Source organism: Bufo gargarizans, chromosome 10 (genome assembly GCF_014858855.1).
Source record: "Bufo gargarizans isolate SCDJY-AF-19 chromosome 10, ASM1485885v1, whole genome shotgun sequence".
NCBI classification, from domain to species: Eukaryota; Metazoa; Chordata; class Amphibia; order Anura; family Bufonidae; genus Bufo; species Bufo gargarizans.
Window position 1 is genome coordinate 74,528,680 of NC_058089.1, and position 19,870 is coordinate 74,548,549.

Genomic DNA, 19,870 nt, shown 5'->3' on the forward strand with positions numbered 1-19,870 from the left:
CCCTCTCTCCCGGATCTCCCACCCCCTCAAACCTCTCAGACCCCCACCCTTTCCAGAGCTCCCACCCAAACACCCTTCCAGGACCTCCCACCCCAACATCCCCACACCCCTCCTAGACCTCCCACCCTAAATTTTCCACCGCCAGTCCCCAGATATAATGGTCCAGACATTAAGTGTCCTGCTCCCCCCTTCTAATAATCCTTAGCTGGCGGCCTGGGCCCCCCAGTGGCGTTGGGCCCCATAGCCATTGCTATGGCTGCTATGGTGATCCCTACGCCCATGTGCGGGAAGGAGACTTGAGCATGGCGCTCAAGTATATGTGGTATTCGGCCAAGCATGCTCACTCATCACTAGTAGTGGTCCATGTGTAGAATTAACTTACGGACTCAGCTCCATGACCTCACGGAGGAATATTAGTTGTTCCTTAAACATATACATATGACTTTTTCTTTGGGGGCCTGGAATCACTCCACCCCTGGTGCTGCATCTCTTTGTGGAACTGGTCCCTGCAGCTCCACAAAAAAATTCTTAACCTCATTGACTTTTAATAAAAAGACAAGAAAGGAAAATGTAGCCAAATATACAATCCTACAGAGGATAACGTATCCCATGTGCTATACTAGGGAGTAGTGTTGAGCGAGGACTTTGACGAGTAGAACATTTCTACCGAGCACAATGGAAGAACTCCAGGCACCCCATGCTCTGAAGAGGAGAGGGTGTCAGGACTCTAGTTCAGCTTAGCAGAGTCAGTGCTTGGGGACACCCCAGTGTATTTAAATCTAATTTCTGAACAGTTTCTGCTAGGATTTGAACTCCCAATGTTAAACATTAGAGACAAGGACCTCATCTACTCAGCTATAAAGCTGAATGCTAGACTGTGTCAGAAAAACCTCATAGTAGTTTCTGATTTAGTGAGTATTCCTATTCAGCAGAATTATTTTATATTTCTGTACAGGTTAACATGTAGCTGTGTAGTGGTTAATGTCCTTGCCTCTAATGTACAAGCTGGTATTCAAACGCCCAAGCTTGCACATTAGAGGCAAGGATGTTAACCACTACACTATACATCTACATGTTGACCTGCACAGAAACATAAAATAAGTCTTCTGCTGAATAGGAATACTCATTAAATCAGAAACTACTATGAGGCTTTTCTGACACAGTTTAGCATTCAGCTTTATAGCTGAGTAGATAAGGTCCTTCCTTGCCTCAAATTTACAAGGGGTTGTAAGTTCAAATTCTGGCAGAAACTTTTCAGAATTAGATTCTAAATTACATTTAAATACATTGACTCGAGCATAGCGATGCTCAACACTACTAGGGAGGGGGAGGATAACATATGACTTGGCCTATGCTAGGGAGGACCGCAAGGATCACACATGTATACTTTGGCTACTTAACCAAATTCTGGCGACTTTGTCCTTTGGTTTTCTCCCAGCTGATGGAAAAAAGTTCCTGGGTTATCTCCACCCAACTCGCATATTTTTTATACCAGTCATGGTAGTCCCCCGACCGCGTATCCCAAATGCAGGTCCTCTCCTGGATGAGGACAATGAGCCTCTCCGCATCCATTGCCCGTGGTGTCTTTGGCATGGCATAAGATGGTCCGTAAGGGCTGGAAAATTCCTCAGCCAACTCCTGCCTCATGTGCTGCCTGGAGCCAGGTGCTGAGAAACTCAACTTCCTGTCTAAAATACCTTCACTTGTGTTAAAAACGCAATGTATTGCATCCGGATGTGATGCGATTTTCATGCAACCTCATTCACTTCTATGAAAAACGCAGAATATAGAACATGCTGCGATTTTCACGCAACGCAGAAGTGATGTGTGAAAAACAACGCTCATGTACACAGACCCATTAAAATGAATGGGTCCGGATTCAGAGCTGGCGCAATGCATTCACATCACTCATTTTACCCTCGCTCGTGCTAAAGGGGCCTAAGTGTCCCTCTTTGACTGTGCAATAGAGCAAGGACCGCGGTACTGTGCAGATGATGCAGTGGGTCAGGATATGTATATATATTTATGAGTTGTTCGTGAAGCCAATTGCAGCTTGCGCAGGTACTGTTGCAGGGCCCTTTAAGATGTTATAGCTCACGTACCAGGTGAGGAATGCCAGAGGGGGATAATGTCTCTGTGTAGTAGTGTCAACGGTGTCTCCTACCTGGGTACGACTGGACTCCTGGATCCTGGCTCACTTGCAATAAATTGAGTGTTGTTAATAGGAGTAACTGAGGAACTTTGGTAGCAGTAAATGAGATCCAGACTGGAGATATAATCCAACTTGTCTTTACTTAATAGCAGCAGTAGTCCATACAAGTTACAGCATAAGTCTTTAGGTCCCAGCAAGTATAGGCAATGTATGGCAGGGATCAATATCTCTTCTGCTTCTATACTATGGGCCTGGAGAATCTGGCAGGTATTTATGTTCTGCTCTGTCTGTCTTCTGCTTGTAATGGGCCTGACTAGCTGAGAAGGAATTTGGTTTCTCCTGGACTCTGGATATGTACTCAGAGCTTGGCTCACAGAGGATGCTTCTTCCTGGAGGTGGCTGCTTTTCTTGTCAACCAGCTGAGGCTGATGGCTCAGGCTGGGAAGAGTGATCTTTGGCCTCAGCGGAGGCAAGATCCTGTCTTGGGATCCCTGTTTCTGGGAGCTCCTACTAACACAGCCTACCCCAAGCGGGGGTAGCTGGTACACTCACTTAACTTCCTTCTCCTCCCCATAAGACAGGACATGGGACCAGGCCACTTCTGCTCACAGAGGAGGGGGAGCTAAAACTGGAATGAACTATTCCAGTCTAGCAATACTAAACTGGCTATGGACCTGATCACACATTGCTGCCACCTGCTGGTGTACAGGGACATTACAGCATAATATATAACAGGCCTAGAAATACATTAAATTACATTAATGACAATATACTTATATAGACGGACAATAAAATTACACTTAACATGTTGTAGCAGGGATAAAGAGTTTAGTAACATACTTCAGGATGTTACATTTGCCCACAAATTTGGGTGGTATGGTGTGGCATATTTTGACTTATAGTATGAAAGCTTTTGGGCTACAGATCAGAGAGCCAACATGAAACTCCTATCCCAAGGCTGAAGGTTTATGTTATATCTTTGTTAAGAGTGGTCATTAGAGATGTCGCGAACATAAAATTTTCCGTTCGCAAACGGCGAACACGAATTTCTACAGATGTTCGCCAACGTGAGAACCAGGCGAACCGCCATTGACTTCTATAGGCAGGCGAATTTTAAAAGCCACAGGGACCCTTTCTGGCCACAATAGTGATGGAAAAGTTGTTTCAAGGGGACTAACACCTGGACTGTGGCATGCCGGAGGGGGATCCATGGCAAAACTCCCATGGAAAATTACATAGTTGACACAGAGTTGGTTTTTAATCCATAAAGGGCATAACTCACCTAACAGTCGTTCTCTAAGGCTGGATCCCGAAGGGCTGTGGCAATGTGTAGGACTGAAAAAGCTCTGCATGTCCTCCATCAACAACACATCTGTAAAGCGTCCTGTCCTTGCCGCCGTGGTCATGGTAGGAGGAGGATTACTTTCACCTCTTCCCCAGTTAGATTCCCGTTGTGCTGTGACATCCCCCTTATAAGCTGTGTAAAGCATATTTTTTAGTTTGGTTTTGAACTGCTGCATCCTTTCTGACTTCCGGTAATTTGGTAACATTTCCGCCACTTTCTGCTTATACCGGGGGTCTAGTAGCGTGGCCACCCAGAACAGGTCTTTCTCCTTCATCCTTTTTATACGAGGGTCCCTCAACAGACATGACAGCATGAAAGACCCCATTTGCACAAGGTTGGATGCCGAGCTACTCATTTCCCGTTCCTCCTCCTCACTGATGTCATTGACGGTCTGTTCTTCCCCCCAGCCACGTACAAGACCACGGGTCCCAGATAGGTGACAACAACGAGCACCCTGGGATGCCTGCTGTGGTTGGTCTTCCTCCTCCTCAAAGCCACATTCCTCCTCTAACTCCTCTTCCTCATACTCCTCTTGCAGCGTTGCCGCAGGTCCGGCAAGCGATGATGACAAGGCTGTTTCTGGTGGTGATGGTGACCACAACTCTTCCTCTTCACGCTCATCTACAGCCTGTTCCAGCACTCTTCGCAGGGCACGGTCCAGGAAGAAAACAAATGGGATGATGTCGCTGATGGTGCCTTCGGTGCGACTGACTAGGTTTGTCACCTCCTCAAAAGAACGCATGAGCCTACAGGCATTGCGCATGAGTGTCCAGTAACGTGGCAAAAAAATTCACAGCTCCGCAGAGGCTGTCCTAGCACCCCAGTCATACAAATACTTGTTGACGGCTTTTTCTTGTTGGAGCAGGCGGTCGAACATTAGGAGTGTTGAATTCCAACGTGTCGGGCTGTCGCAAATCAAGCGCCTCTCTTGCCAGTGCCGTGTAGGAACGCCTGAAATGGACACAGACCTTCCTGGCCTGCTTGAGGACGTCCTGTAAGCCTGGGTACTTAGACACAAAGCGTTGTACAATGAGATTCAACACATGTGCCATGCACGGCACATGTGACAACTTGCCCAAATTCAATGCCGCCAACAAATTGCTTCCATTGTCACACACCACTTTCCCGATCTCCAGTTGGTGCGGGGTCAGCCACTGATCCACCTGTGCGTTCAGGGCGGACAGGAGTGCTGGTCGGGTGTGGCTCTCTGCTTTCAGGCAAGTCAACCCCAAGACAGCGTGACACTGTCGTATCCGGGATGTGGAATAGCCCCTGGGGAGCTGGGGGGATTCAGTTGATGTGCAGCCAGACGCCGCAGCAGAAGAGGACTCAGCCGAGGAGGTTATGGAAGAGGATGGAGTAGGAGGAGTAGAGGAGGTGGCAGTAGGCCTGCCTGCAAGTCGTGGCAGTGTCACCAACTCCGCTGCAGAGCCACGCATTCCATGCTTGGCAGCCGTCAGCAGGTTGACCCAATGCGCAGTGTAGGTGATATACCTGCCCTGACCGTGCTTTGCAGACCAGGTATCAGTGGTCAGATGGACCCTTGCCCCAACACTGTATGCCAGAGATGCCATGACTTCCTTTTCAATCACTGAGTAGAGGTTTGGAATGGTGTCTTTGGAATTGCCTTAGAAAAAAAAAATTGTCCGGGTACCTTCCACTGTGGTGTCCATATAGCGACAAATTTTTTGAAGGCCTCAGACTCCACCAGCTGGTATGGTAAAAGCTGGTGGGCTAAGAGTTCCGTCAAGCCAGCTGTCAGCCTCCGGGCAAGGGGGTGACTCTGTGACATTGGCTTCTTACGCTCAAACATTTCCTTTACAGACACCTGACTGTGGGCAGATGAGATGGAACTGCTCAAGGTGAGAGGCGGAGTAGCGGGTGGTTGAGAGGGGGCAAGGAGGACAGCAGTGGTTGACGTGGCTTAAGATGCTGGACCAGGAGGAGGATGGTGGCTTTGAGCTTGTGTGCTGCTTCTACTCGTCATCATGTGTTGATCCCATAGGCGTTTGTGAGTGGTGGGTGTTGGATTTCCCACAACTCAGTTTCTTTTGGCACAGGTTGCAAATGGCATCGCTGTTGTCAAAGGCAGACATGCAAAAAAATGCCACACTGCTGAGCTTTGCAATGACGGCATTCTGGTCATGGGCGTAGGGATCACCATAGCAGCCATAGCAATGGCTATGGGGCCCAACGCCACTGGGGGGCCCGGGCCGCCAGCTAAGGATTATTAGGAGGGGGGAGCAGGACACTTGATGTCTGGACCATTATATCTGGGGACTGGCGGTGGAAGATTTAAGGTAGGAGGTCTAGGAGGGGTGTGGGGATGTTGGGGTGAGAGGTCCTGGAAGGGTGTTTGGGTGGGAGCTCTGGAAAGGGTGTGGGTCTGAGAGGTATGTGGGGGTGGGAGATCCGGGAGAGGGGGGCCCATAAAAAAATGTTGCTATGGGGCCCTGTCATTTCTAGCTAAGCCCCTGTTCCCGCACATTCCGTGGCTGCCAATAAACGTGCAGGTGAGTACTGCCATCACTGTAATGCCAGTAGCCATGTTGGCTGCTGGCATTACAGTGATTGGCTGACTAATGTGTGTGTGTGTCTGTGTTTTAGAGCAGCAATATATTTTTACCTTTGCTAAATTTATCAGTCTTAGGGACATCCCTGCTGAGGAAGGGACAGATAGTGCAGGGAGAGAAATGTGCTGTTTTTACTACCAAAAGCTTTTCAAAGACCCCAAAGTCCTTTTAAGGACTACTACATGTGTGTTTGACAGCAGCAAGATATTTTTCTTTAACACCTATTAGTGACATATACTGTACATCATCCGCAGACTGTGTCTTTTTGTGTAAATTCAAATAATCAGCGGCACATTTATTGTCTATAGTGTGCGTTTAATACACATCCGTGACATATACAGTACTCCATCCGAAAACTGTTTCTTTAGCGTAAATTTAAATAATCAGGGGTCAGTCCTCATCTACTGTCTCTGTAGTGTGTGCGTGTAATACACATCCGTGACATATTCAGTACTCCATCCGAAAACTGTTTCTTTAGCGTAAATTCCAATAATCTGGGCCTAATCTAGTGTCCCTAGTGTTTCTCTTTCGGTGACATATACAGTACGCCATCGTAAAACTGTTCTTTAGCGTAAATTTTAATAATCATGGCCCAGTCCTCCTCTACTGTCTCTGTAGTGTGTGCGTGTAATACACATCCGTGACATATACAGTACTCCATCTTAAAATTGTTTCTTTAGCATAAATTCCAAAAATCTGGGCCTAATCTACGGTTCATAGTGTGTGGATTTCTGTGAGATATACAGTATGCCATCCGAAAACTGTTTCTTTAGGGCAAATTCAAATAATCCGGGCCTAATATAGTGTCCATAGTGTGTGGATTTCTGTGACATATACTGTCCTGCATCAGAAAAATGAGTTTGTATTGCAAATTCCAATAATCTGACCCTAATCTACGGTGCATAGTGTGTGGCTTTCTGTGACATATACAGTACGCCATCCGAAAACTGTTTCTTTAGGGCAAATTCCAATAATCTGGGCCTAATATAGTGTCCATATTGTGTGGCTTTCTGTGACATATACAGTACGTCATCCGAAAACTGTTTCTTTAGGGCAAATCCCAATAATCTGGGCCTAATTGTCATGGAACCATGAACCAGACGTACAACAAGAGATAAGTGGAAATAAGAAGGCTTTATTGAAAATAAAGCTGTAAGGCAAAGTCCAAACGGATGGCTAAACCGAAGCAGGGTCTTGCGAAGCCAGAGGTCAGGAACCAGAAGGGTAGTCAGATGAAGCCTGGATCAGGAACCAGCAGGGTAGTCAGACGAAGCCTGGATCAGGAACCAGCAGGGTAGTCAGACGAAGCCAGGATCAGGAACCAGAAGCAGCAGCAGTCTTAGAAGCATGTGAACACAGGAGGACCAAGCAAGGAACTGAAGCCACAGACCTCCTATATATATGAGCTAGGCATCCAGCTCCTCCCAGTGGGAAGGAGAAGCCGCAGGGTGGGAGGCTACAAGAAACCCAGAAACCAAGATGGCCGCCAGCACATGTCAAACGAAGGAGAACAGCAAGAAGGTAAGACCATGACAGTACCTCCCCCTCAAGGGCCCCTCCTCCGCGGAGTAAAGAACGGTTTCTGAGGGAAGCGTGCGTGGAAGGCTCGGAGCAAGGCAGGAGCATGGACATCTGCGGAGGGAACCCAGGAACGCTCCTCTGGACCATAACCACGCCAATGGACCAAAAACTGCACCGACCGCGGACCAGGCGTGAGTCCAGGATATTGCTCACCTCATACTCCTCACGATTGCCCACTTGGACCGGACGAGGCCGAGGAACCGAGGAAGTGAAACGATTACACACCAGTGGCTTCAACAGGGAGACATGAAACACGTTGGAGATCCGCATGCCAGGAGGAAGCGCAAGGGCATAGGCTACCGGGTTTACCCTGCGAAGCACTCGGAAGGGACCAACAAAGCGAGGCGCCAGCTTGGGAGTGGGCACTCGAAGGTTGAGGTTGCGGGTGGACAACCATACGCGGTCTCCGACCTGGTAGGAAGGAGCGGGCGCTCGTCTGCGATCAGCCTGGAGTCTCTGGCGCTGCGCAGAGACCTCAAGGGACCTCTGGATCTGTACCCAAGAAGCACGTAGGACGGAAAGGTGATCCTCCACAGCCGGAATATCCTGGGGAGAGAATACCTCCGGTAACACGGCAGGTTGGAACCCATAATGGGCCATGAAGGGAGACGTCCCAGAGGAAGAGTTCACCGCCGTGTTCCTGGCAAACTCAGCCCAAGGCAGGAGGTCAACCCAATTGTCTTGGTGATCGGAGACATAGCAACGAAGGAATTGCTCCAAGGCCTGATTGGATCGTTCTGCGGCCCCATTGGACTGAGGGTGGTAGGCCGAGGAGAAAGAGAGATGAATCCCCAACTGGGAGCAAAAGGCGCGCCAGAACCTGGACACAAACTGACTCCCCCGATCCGACACAATCTCCTTGGGCAAACCGTGCAACCGGAAGACCTCCCTGGCAAAAATCGAGGCCAACTCTTGTGCAGAGGGTAACTTCTTGAGAGGAACACAGTGGCACATTTTGGAAAACCGATCCACAATCATGAGAATGACCGTATGGCCTCGGGATGCAGGGAGGTCCACAATGAAATCCATCCCCAGGTGTGACCATGGACGCTCCCCGGTGGCTATGGGTTGCAAAAGGCCCAATGGAAGGTGCCGAGGGGACTTACTCTGGGCACAAACGGAGCATGCCGCTACGTATGCGGCGATGTCGGAACGTAGAGAAGGCCACCAGAACAGACGTGAAACAGCCCAGGACAGCTGATTCTTTCCAGGATGCCCCGCGGCCTTGGAGTTATGATAGGTTCGCAACAACCGAGTGCGCAACTCCTCAGGCACAAAACATCTGCCGTTAGGTCTCCCAGAGGGAGCACCAGATTGAGCCGCCAAAATCTGCTCACCCAGGGGAGAGGTCAGGCTGGTGCGAATGGCGGCCAGGATCTGATTCGGAGGTATGACCGAAGTCGGAATCGACTCCTCCCCGGACAGCTCGGAGTACTGCCGTGATAAGGCATCCACTCTGATGTTCTTGGAACCGGGTAGGTAGGAGACCACGTAATTAAAATGTGACAAGAACAGAGCCCATCTGGCCTGACGTGGTGTCAATCTCTTGGCCTCAGAGAGGTAGGTCAGATTCTTGTGGTCCGTCAGGATGAGAACCGGAACCACCGAGCCCTCGAGCAAGTGCCTCCATTCTTTAAGGGCCTGCACGATGGCCAATAGCTCCCTGTCACCAATCTGATAGTTGCACTCCGCGGAAGACAGTTTCCGGGAGTAAAACCCACAAGGAAGCAGAGGACCCTCTGGTGTTCTACGCTGAGACAGAAGGGCGCCTACTCCCGTCTCAGACGCGTCCACCTCGAGGACAAAAGGCAACCCAGGGTTGGGATGCGACAGAATCGGAGCCGACACAAAGGCGGACTTTAGAGCCTCAAAAGCTCGGATGGCCTCGAGCGGCCAGACCTGGGGATTACTGCCCTTCCTTGTCAGATCCGTGAGAGGCTTGGCTAGCATGGAAAAGTCCCTGATGAACTTCCGATAATAATTGGCGAAGCCCAAAAAGCGCTGCAGGGCACGAAGACCACTGGGCTGGGGCCACTGTAAGACAGCCGAAACCTTCTCAGGATCCATGGAGAACCCCTCAGCGGAAATGATGTAACCTAAGAAGGTTACCTGGGATCGGTGAAATTCGCATTTCTCAAGCTTACCGAACAGCTTGTTCTCTCGTAACCGTTGCAACACTCGTCTGACATCCAGAATGTGGGCCTCCATGGATTCAGAATATACCAAGATGTCATCCAAATAGACCACCACACACTGCTGCAACAGGTCACGGAAAACATCGTTGATGAATTCCTGGAAGACTGCGGGCGCATTGCACAACCCAAAGGGCATAACCAAGGATTCATAATGACCGGTCCTGGTGTTAAACGCGGTCTTCCACTCATCGCCCGCCTTGATCCTTACCAGGTTATATGCCGCCCTCAGGTCGAGTTTGGTAAAGACCGTAGCCCCTTTGAGGCGATCGAACAGCTCGGAAATCAAGGGTATCGGGTAAGCGTTCTTGATCGTGATGCGATTGAGACCCCTGTAATCGATGCAAGGCCTCAACTCACCGCCCTTCTTTTTCACAAAGAAAAATCCAGCCCCTGCCGGGGACGAGGATTTGCGAATGTGTCCACGTGAAAGCGCCTCCCTCACGTACTCCTCCATGGCCTCATTCTCCGCTACCGACAGTGGATAGACTTTGCCACGAGGAGGAACGGCACCAGATTGTAACTCTATGGCACAATCGTATGGGCGGTGCGGAGGTAGGGCAACCGCACGCACCTTATCGAATACATCCCGGTACTTCTCGTATTCAGGAGGCAACAGAGAGTCCGAGGAAGTACACAGCAACTTGACAGGCCCATGGATGCAACTAGCCCCACACTGCGGTGACCACGAGAGGATCTCGGCCGATCTCCAATCGAAAGTCGGATTATGCTTCTGGAGCCAGGGGTACCCCAAGACCACCGAGTAGTGTGGAGACGAAATAACCTGGAGACAGACCGACTCTCTGTGAACGGCACCAATGGCCATCCCCACTGGAAGGGTCTCCTGAGTCACGTGTGGCGGCAGAAGGGGTCTGCCGTCTATCGCCTCAAGAGCCAGTGGGGAACCTCGAGGCTGCAGAGGAATGGAATTGGCGGCAGCGAACACACTATCAATGAACAAACCACCAGCACCAGAGTCCACCAACGCCCGGGTCGTCACCGAGCCCCCGACCCAGGAGAGGACAACAGTAATCAGTGGTTTGTCAACACGGGAAACCGGGGACGAGGAGACTCCACCCAAGATCTGCCCCCGACAGGATCTCAGGTGCGAGCGTTTCCCGGACGGTTCGGGCATGCCAACCGAAAATGCCCACCGAGACCACAGTACATGCATCGGCCCTCGCGTCTCCGGAGTACCCTCTCCCCCTCGGACAGGCGAGCAAACCCCAGCTGCATGGGTTCACCCCCAGACAAGTCATGGACACAGCCCACAGGCACAGAAAAGAACATCGAGAGTTGATAGAGCAGACATCCAAATGGACCGTCGCTGTCACGGGAACGTGCAATCGCCCAGAGTTTATCTAGAGTCACCAATGAGGCAGCAGCCCCTCGCCCCTAAGGTTTTAGATGGTCAGATTAGCAGGCCCTTACTCCAAATGTTTTTGGGGGTCACCAGCAGGCCATCAATCATAATTTTTCAAGGGTGTGTATGATGCCCTCCTTTATGTGTAACAAAGGGTGTTTTGGAGTGCCATTTCCTTGTAATTTTTGGCAGCCCTTTCACTTGAAAGGGTTTTATGATTGTAGGAGTCCCACTACCTGAACAATTGTACCACAATGTGAATGAGGCCCTCCTTTATGTGATATACAGGCTGTTTCAGAGTGCCTCTTGCTTGTAATTTTTTGCAGCAATTGCACTGTATATACAATTGAATATACAGGAAAGAATGTTTCCTAACAGTTTTTCCTTTAAAATTGATTTTTTGAGGGAGTTTTGTGTGTATTTTTGTCAGTTTGTAAAAGTGGCGCACAACTCGGACAACATGGTTCCCAGCAGCGACCTAGAAGTCCAAGATGCATCCAGACATCGTCCCCATGTTGTTGCCGATCCATTTTGGTGGTGTTTCTGTCACTTTCTGACCTTTTCCAATAGACCAGGCACCCTCCCCTCTTCAGAGCAGGGGGTTCCTGGTTGTCTCCCATTGACTTCTATTATACCGAGCACAGAAATATAGCAATGTGTTCGGGCGGAACACCCAAACACCCGAATACTTTGGTGCTCGATCATCACTAACCACTGCATCTTTTTCGATATACACTGTATGCAGACTATGTAGTTAATGTGATTGGTAACAATTGTTCATTTTGAAATGTCATAGTTGCCAATAGCAACCATTCCGATTCCTCCTTTCATTAGCAAAATTAGGTGAACAACATGACAAGTGGATTAGGAATTGTTGCTACGGCCAGCTATGACACTCTTAATTTCCCCAATGTTGCTAAATGACCCCATATGTAATATGTTGGTTAATTCATGTAGTACTATCGGTTAAATGTATTTTGCTGATGATAGTAAGACAGTAATTTGTGACGTGAATATTTATAATACAAAATATTATTCATATAGCAATGTACCTCGAGGAGGAAGGGGATGAGTCTGCTCCACAGCAATCAAGTGCCTGCGAGGAAGACACTCCCTTTGTGCCAGCGCAGGTGGAGAGTGCCCCAGGACCCAGCACGGCACTATCCAGGCCTCCAGCTGCTTCCAGATATAATTCCTTTCCCCCTTTGGCTCTACCCAGCTGGGCCAGACGATGGGCCATGGCCTCCTGCCGAATCTCTGATAAATTCCCAGGTTCTGGAGCATTTATCTAGAGCCCAGCAGGAGGATCATTTATACCTTTTTGCACATAGTCTGGCCCATTATTTGCGCCGGCTGCCTCCAGAATGATTACTGAGAACCAAATCGGCTCTTGGAATCGTTCTGGATGCAACCACTCCCACCAACAACCCTACGGAATTGTTTGTGGCCCTGGAAAATTGGCACATTTTTTGGGCACATGTTTGGCCCCTGGCCAATAACAATTTCCCAGGGCTCACAGGGTCCCCCACAGTTCCCTCCTCCAAGGGATCATTATGGGCCACCTATTCGGCCATATGGCCCACAGTATCAGAGGGAATCTTCTTATGGGCAGCCTGTCCCCTCCTCCTCACAAGCTGGCCCATCACAATACTCAGGCCCCCCTTCCCAAACAGCCTACCCTGGCCCGCAGTATCAGTGTACCCCCTCGCCATGTGGGCGTTATTTTATTACAATGACCCAAAAAATTTGTCGAGTTGACTATTTCGTCTGTTTTATTTTCCTGAATTTTATTGTTAGTTATCTTTATTATATACAGTGCATAATGATACTTATGTCGCACCAACACATACACCACATTAACTATAGTACACTTTAACTTAACATTAATACCACCCAAATACACTTACTATATTAACTTGTTTTCTCTATCACTTACACACACTAATATTAATGTGGCTTTCACCAATATCTACAAATTTATAAACTGTATTCCAACTAAATGTATTTATTATACATATATACATAACATGTTATAAAAAATATAATGTCCTCTAAGCACATGATAGTAAAAATAATACAGATGTAATTTAAAGGGATTCTGTCACCTCGTTTTAGCCTATAGATCTGCAGACATGCACGGCTAGATCGCCGGTCACATGTCCGCAATATACTTGTCCCATAGCGCTGAGTCCTTTTATTGTGTTTAAAAAATTATTTTATAGATATGTAAATTAGCTATGTAAATAACCACGCCCCCCTGTGAAGGAGCCCAGCACCGCCTGCGCCCTCTGAATCTCCTCTTTGCTCACAGTTAGATCACTGTAATCTCGCTATGCGCGAGCTCAAGCATGCTCAGTGCCGCCATATTGTTCCCTCCCTGTGCTGGCATCAGCCTCAGGGAAGGAACTGCGCATGCGCGAGCTTGCGCATTGAGAGATTACGGCAATCTAACTGTGAGCAAGGAGGAGATTCCTGGACACAGGCGGTGCTGGTTTCCTTCACAGAGGGGCGTGGCTGGGCTCCAAGAAGGTTAGTACAGCCCCTTGGGCTCCTTATCAGGCTCATTTACATATATATAAAATAATTTTTTTTAACACAATAAAAGGACACAGTGCTATGGGACAGGTATAATCTAGCCGTGCATGTCCTCATCACTATAAGCTAAAGCGAGGTGACAGAATCCCTTTAAGCGCCATGACACATGTAATGATAGTTTTTATTACAGATTTTATTATCAGAATGAGGCCAACTACAACTTTATTAATGATGGGAAAACATCTATACATTTTAGGCTAAATTTTACACTTTTTATGAACGAGGTATTAGTACATATTTCATATACCCTATGCGAAACAATATATGTAAGCAAAATATGTTAGCTCGCAACCCACGTCAAGAGTCCTCATTATCTTGCGAGTCCCTAACAAAAAAATACAAAAACTAACAAAAAAAAATAACCATCCAGGTAAAAAAATTAATCTGGCAAGCACAAACATCCATGAGTCGAGTACTACTGCTAAAAAGGGAATGAACCGATAGGGGACATAAAATATTATTAAAGTATGTCCCTTACTCTCAGTCCAGCAGATCCAGATCTTCCAAGTTGGAAAGTGTCTCTTCCTGATGGCGGACTATAGACTTGGGCGTCTTCATCAGGTGTCGACTCATAGGTACTCATAGCAATACACACACTTTGATGACCACTTTGACATTTTCGGGGACCAGCTGTATGGCCAAAAGAAAAACCCGCCATTTACTAGAAACCATCCCAAAGGCGCACTCCACAAACCTTCTGGCTCTACTTAACCGATAATTAAAAGTGCGCCTCTTTGCATCCAAACCTTGCTTAGGAAAGGGACGCATTGTAACAATACAGCCTGGACCGCAGCGGCTCCCTGTGACGATACGCTGGCTTGCGCTCCAGCGTGGAACGCACCGGCTGTCTGCGATGATACGCTGGCTTGCGTTCCAGCGTGGAAAGCAGCGACCGCCTGTGTTGTTACGCTGGCTTGCACTTCAGCGTGGAACGCAGTGGCCGCCGGGCCTTCAGTGACTCCGCCCACTTACCATTCAGCCCTTAAATTGAAGACAGGTGCTAAGCAGGGTGTGCCACTAATGGAGTGCGCACCCTGCTAGCTCCATGGTATCTGAAGACTCTGTCCACATAGCCAAACCTGGATGCCTAACTACATCGTGAAGGACTGTCTACCTTCTTGCCACTGGCTTTCTAGCCAGGACCAACTAACCGCAAGTATATGCCTGTTACCTGCTCTGATTAATGTCCTGGAACTCAGAGTGAACCTACTGCATAGTGTATACTAAACTGTGGACATGCTATACTAACTCTGAACCTACTGCATAGTGTATACCAAACTGTGGACATGCTATACTAACTCTGAACCTACTGCATAGTATATACCAAACTGTGGACATGCTATACAAACTCTGAACCTACTGCATAGTATATACCAAACTGTAGACATGCTATACAAACTCTGAACCTACTGCATAGTATATACCAAACTGTGGACATGCTATACTAACTCTGAACCTACTGCATAGTATATATCAAACTGTGGACATGCTATACTAACTCTGAACCTACTGCATAGTATATATCAAACTGTGGACATGCTATACTAACTCTGAACCTACTGCATAGTGTATACTAAACTATGGACATGCTATACTAACTCTGAACCTATGGCATACTATATACTAAACTGAGGACATGCTATATACTAACCTTGAACCTATGGCATACTATATACTAAACTGAGGACATGCTATATACTAACTCTGAAGCTATTGCATACTAGATGCTAACTCTGAACGTTGCACAAGCTTATACTAACTCGTGACTCTAATTCTGAGAGTCCCTCCTTACCATCAGTAAAACTAATTAGATGGATAGCGGTAAATGATTTTGTTACCCCAAACTCTCCGCCTAAGACTGAGAGTGACGCCTGGGGTACATACTGAGTAACCGTGAATCCCACAGCCAAACACAAGGGTGGTGGGATAATAGTGGATGTCCATTGCCTCCGCAGTTGAGATCCTAACTGATCAACTAGGTGCGTTACACGCATGAGGTGGGTAAAAAGGGCAAAACCCTTGTCTCCTACAACCCCATAAGGCGCTGGTGGGCCAGAAGAGCCTGGAAGGTTTGCTGGCAGTGGTACGTCCAGTTGGTTGGACTGAAGCCACCGACCCATTCTGGAAGCCCTGAAGATGCGAGCATCTACAGTAGATCCATAGGACCCAATATCTACAATTATAAACCTGTAGTTTGTGTCAGCCAAAGATAACAAAACTACAAACTGTTTATTATTATAGATCCGGGACCTTGAGTTCGGTGGCTTCTTAAACTGTATGCAGTGGCGTACATATAGGGGTCGCAGGGGTCGCAGTTGCGACCGGGCCCGGCACCTCAGGGGGCCCGGCCGCCTGCGGACCCCTGGCCCCTGCTGCAGCTGCGTCTGGCATCTGATAATCTTCCCATCCCAATACCAGTTAAGTTGCCCCCGCCCCCCTCCCTCCTCCTTGCGGCCGGCGCCGGGCCCGTGAACTCCCGCGAGACCTGTGCGAACTCCCGTGCAGGTCTCGCGAGAACATGCGCACGCGGCGCGCGCCTGAAGTCAGACCGGGATCCGGAAGGACTGAAAGAGGATGAGAAGAACTGCAGACGGTAAGTAAGAAAAGAGGGGGGGAGGGAGGAGGAGGAGCGGACCCTGGCAGCCCGCAACAGTGCACACTGAGGCCCCCAGCCCCCCAGGCATTAGCCCCTGGCAGATGACCGGGGGGGGGGCACAACTCATCTCTGGCAGCAGGAAAAGCCCGCACACTGAGGCCCCCAGCCCCCCAGGCATTACCCCCAGGCATTACCCCCTGGCAGATGACCGGGGGGGGGGGGGCCCACAACTCGTCTCTGGCAGCAGGAAAAGCCCGCACACTGAGGCCCCCAGCCCCCCAGGCATTACCCCCTGGCAGATGACCGGGGGGGGCCCACAACTCGTCTCTGGCAGCAGGAAAAGCCCGCACACTGAGGCCCCCAGCCCCCCAGGCATTACCCCTGGCAGATGACCGGGGGGTGGGGGGCCACAACTCATCTCTGGCAGCAGGAAAAGCCCGCACACTGAGGCCCCCAGCCCCCCAGGCATTACCCCCAGGCATTACCCCTGGCAGATGACCGGGGGGGGGGGGCCCACAACTCGTCTCTGGCAGCAGGAAAAGCCCGCACACTGAGGCCCCCAGCCCCCCAGGCATTACCCCTGGCAGATGACCGGGGGCAGGGGGAGGGTAATTACGGACTACAGTCACTGGCATTAGTCTCTGGCAGGAAAAGCCCGCAACAGGGCACACTAAGGCCCCCAGCCCCCAGGCATCCCCCCTGGCAGATGACCGGGGGAGGGTTTACAGTCACTGGCACTCGTCTCTGGCAGGAAAAGCCCGCAACAGGCTTGGATCAATTTCGCACCGAGGCCCCATGGATTGTGTGTACGCCACTGACTGTATGTGCTTCCTGTCAAGGGCACCAATACAATTTGGGAATTGATCCCTCTCTAGGAAGCCCTGGGCTGTATCAAGCCACTTCTGCCTGGTTGGATGTGGCAGCACCGAAGCTTTAAGTCTCAACAAATTGGTGGCACATGTAGCCCGTTCCAGGCCAGCAATTGTGGAGGTCCCCATTCTAAATTCAAAATGTACTTAAGAAAAATAACTGCCAGTTGCCAGATATCTGAAATAAAAAAAAACATTAATACACAAAATATCACATGTTTTAAAATAGTACTACATTACTTTACATTATTTAATGGCAATGTGTCTGGCAAATTGAAATTAAAATAGGCCATACTCCAAGATTGGGACTCAATACTTTATATTGATATATACTTTAAAGTAAGGAAAACCGTCTAGCTAAATCAACTTCCAGACCATTACCATATACACACAGGTGACATATCCTCATCATTACAGCCAGGATTAGAATAATCGGAACTTGAATCTGGTGTGACTAATCAATGACTTGGTAGTACACCAAGCAGTGGCGTGCCCGGTGGCGTGACAGCTCTTAGCACTCTCAAGGGGGTGCCAGAACAGAAGCAATGAGCATTTCCATCCACTAGTGAGCGTTTCCTGAAGCCCTGAGAAGAGAAGACAGCCAGGACAGGGAGAGTGGTGACAGGAGAGTAGGGTGTTTCATTTTGTAATGGGAAAAATAAAATGTAAAATATTTGCAGACTTTGCTTACGCCCCGAGCTTCAGTGATGTAGAAGATGTACAGTCATGTGAAAAAATTAGGACACCCTTTGAAAGCATGTGGTTTTTTGTAACATTTTTAATAAAAGGTTATTTCATCTCCGTTTCAACAATACAGAGAGATTAAAGTAATCCAACTAAACAAAGAAAACTGAAGAAAAGTCTTTTCAAGATCTTCTGTAAATGTCATTCTACAAAAATGCCTATTCTAACTGAGGAAAAAGATAGGACACCCTTGCCCCTAATAGCGAGTGTTACCTCCTTTGGCTGAAATAACTGCAGTGAGACGGTTCTTGTAGCCATCTACCAGTCTTCGACATCGGTCTGAGGAAATTTTACCCCACTCCTCAATGCAGAACTTTTTCAGCTGTGAGATGTTTGAGGGGTTTCTTGCACGTACAGCCCTTTTCAAGTCACCCCACAGCATCTCAATGGGATTCAAATCTGGACTTTGACTTGGCCATTCCAGGACTCTCCATTTCTTCTTTTTCAGCCAATCTTTGGTTGATTTACTAGTATGTTTTGGGTCATTGTCATGTTGCATGGTCCAGTTCCGCTTCAGCTTTAATTTTCTAACTGATGGTCTCACATGTTCTTCAAGCACCTTCTGATACACAGTAGAATTCATCGTGGATTCTATGATGGTGAGCTGACCAGGTCCTGCTGCAGCAAAGCAGCCCCAAACCATGACACTTCCACCTCCATGCTTCACAGTTGGTATGAGGTTCTTTTCTTGGAATGCTGTGTTTGGTTTACGCCAAACATGTCCTCTGCTGTTGTGTCCAAATAATTCAATTTTGGACTCATCTGTCCAAAGAACATTATTCCAGAAGTCCTGGTCTTTGTCAACTTTATCTCTGGCAAATGTCAGTCTGGCCTCGATGTTTCTCTTGGAAAGCAAAGGTTTCCTCCTTGCACACCTCCCATGCAAGTTAAACTTGTACAGTCTCTTTCTGATTGTAGAGGCATGTACTTCTACATCAACAGTAGCCAGAGCCTGCTGTAGTTCTCGAGATGACACTTTAGGGTTTTTGGAGACCTCTTTTAGCATCTTGCGGTCTGCTCTTGGGGTGAACTTGCTGGGGCGACCAGTCCTGGGCATGTTGGCAGTTGTTTTGAAAGCCCTCCACTTGTAGACTATCTTCCGGACAGTGGAATGGCTGATTTCAAAATCTTTTGAGATCTTTTTAAATCCCTTCCCAGACTCATAGGCTGCTACAATCTTTTTTCTGAAGTCCTCTGACAGCTCTTTTGCTCTCACCATGGTGCTCACTCTCACTTCAACAGTCAGGAGCACACCAAACTAAATGTCTGAGGTTTAAATAGGGCAAGCCTCATTCAACATGCAGAGTAACGATCTACTAATTATGTGCACCTGGTGTGATATACCTGTGTGAGATCTGAGCCAATTTAAGAGGGAATACATGTGAGGGTGTCCTATCTTTTTCCTCAGTTAGAATAGGCATTTTTGTAGAATGACATTTACAGAAGATCTTGAAAAGACTTTTCTTCAGTTTTCTTTGTTTAGTTGGATTACTTTAATCTCTCTGTATTGTTGAAACGGAGATGAAATAACCTTTTATTAAAAATGTTACAAAAAACCACATGCTTTCAAAGTGTGTCCTAATTTTTTCACATGACTGTATATGGCAAATTTTAAGAAATCCAATAGAATCAATACAGATGGCACTCCTCGTTCCAGGGGTCCCGGTGCTCGTGTCAGGGAAAGACAGCCCACTTGATAATCCACAGAAAAGACCGGCACTCGAGTGCCGGTCTTTTCTGTGGATTAGCAAATTTCAAGAAGATTGGATAATATTTAGAGGTTTAATGGTCTAATGGGGTCTGATTGGGGCCTGGAGGTCTGACTAATGGGTCTGGAGGTGTAATGGGGGTCAGATATGA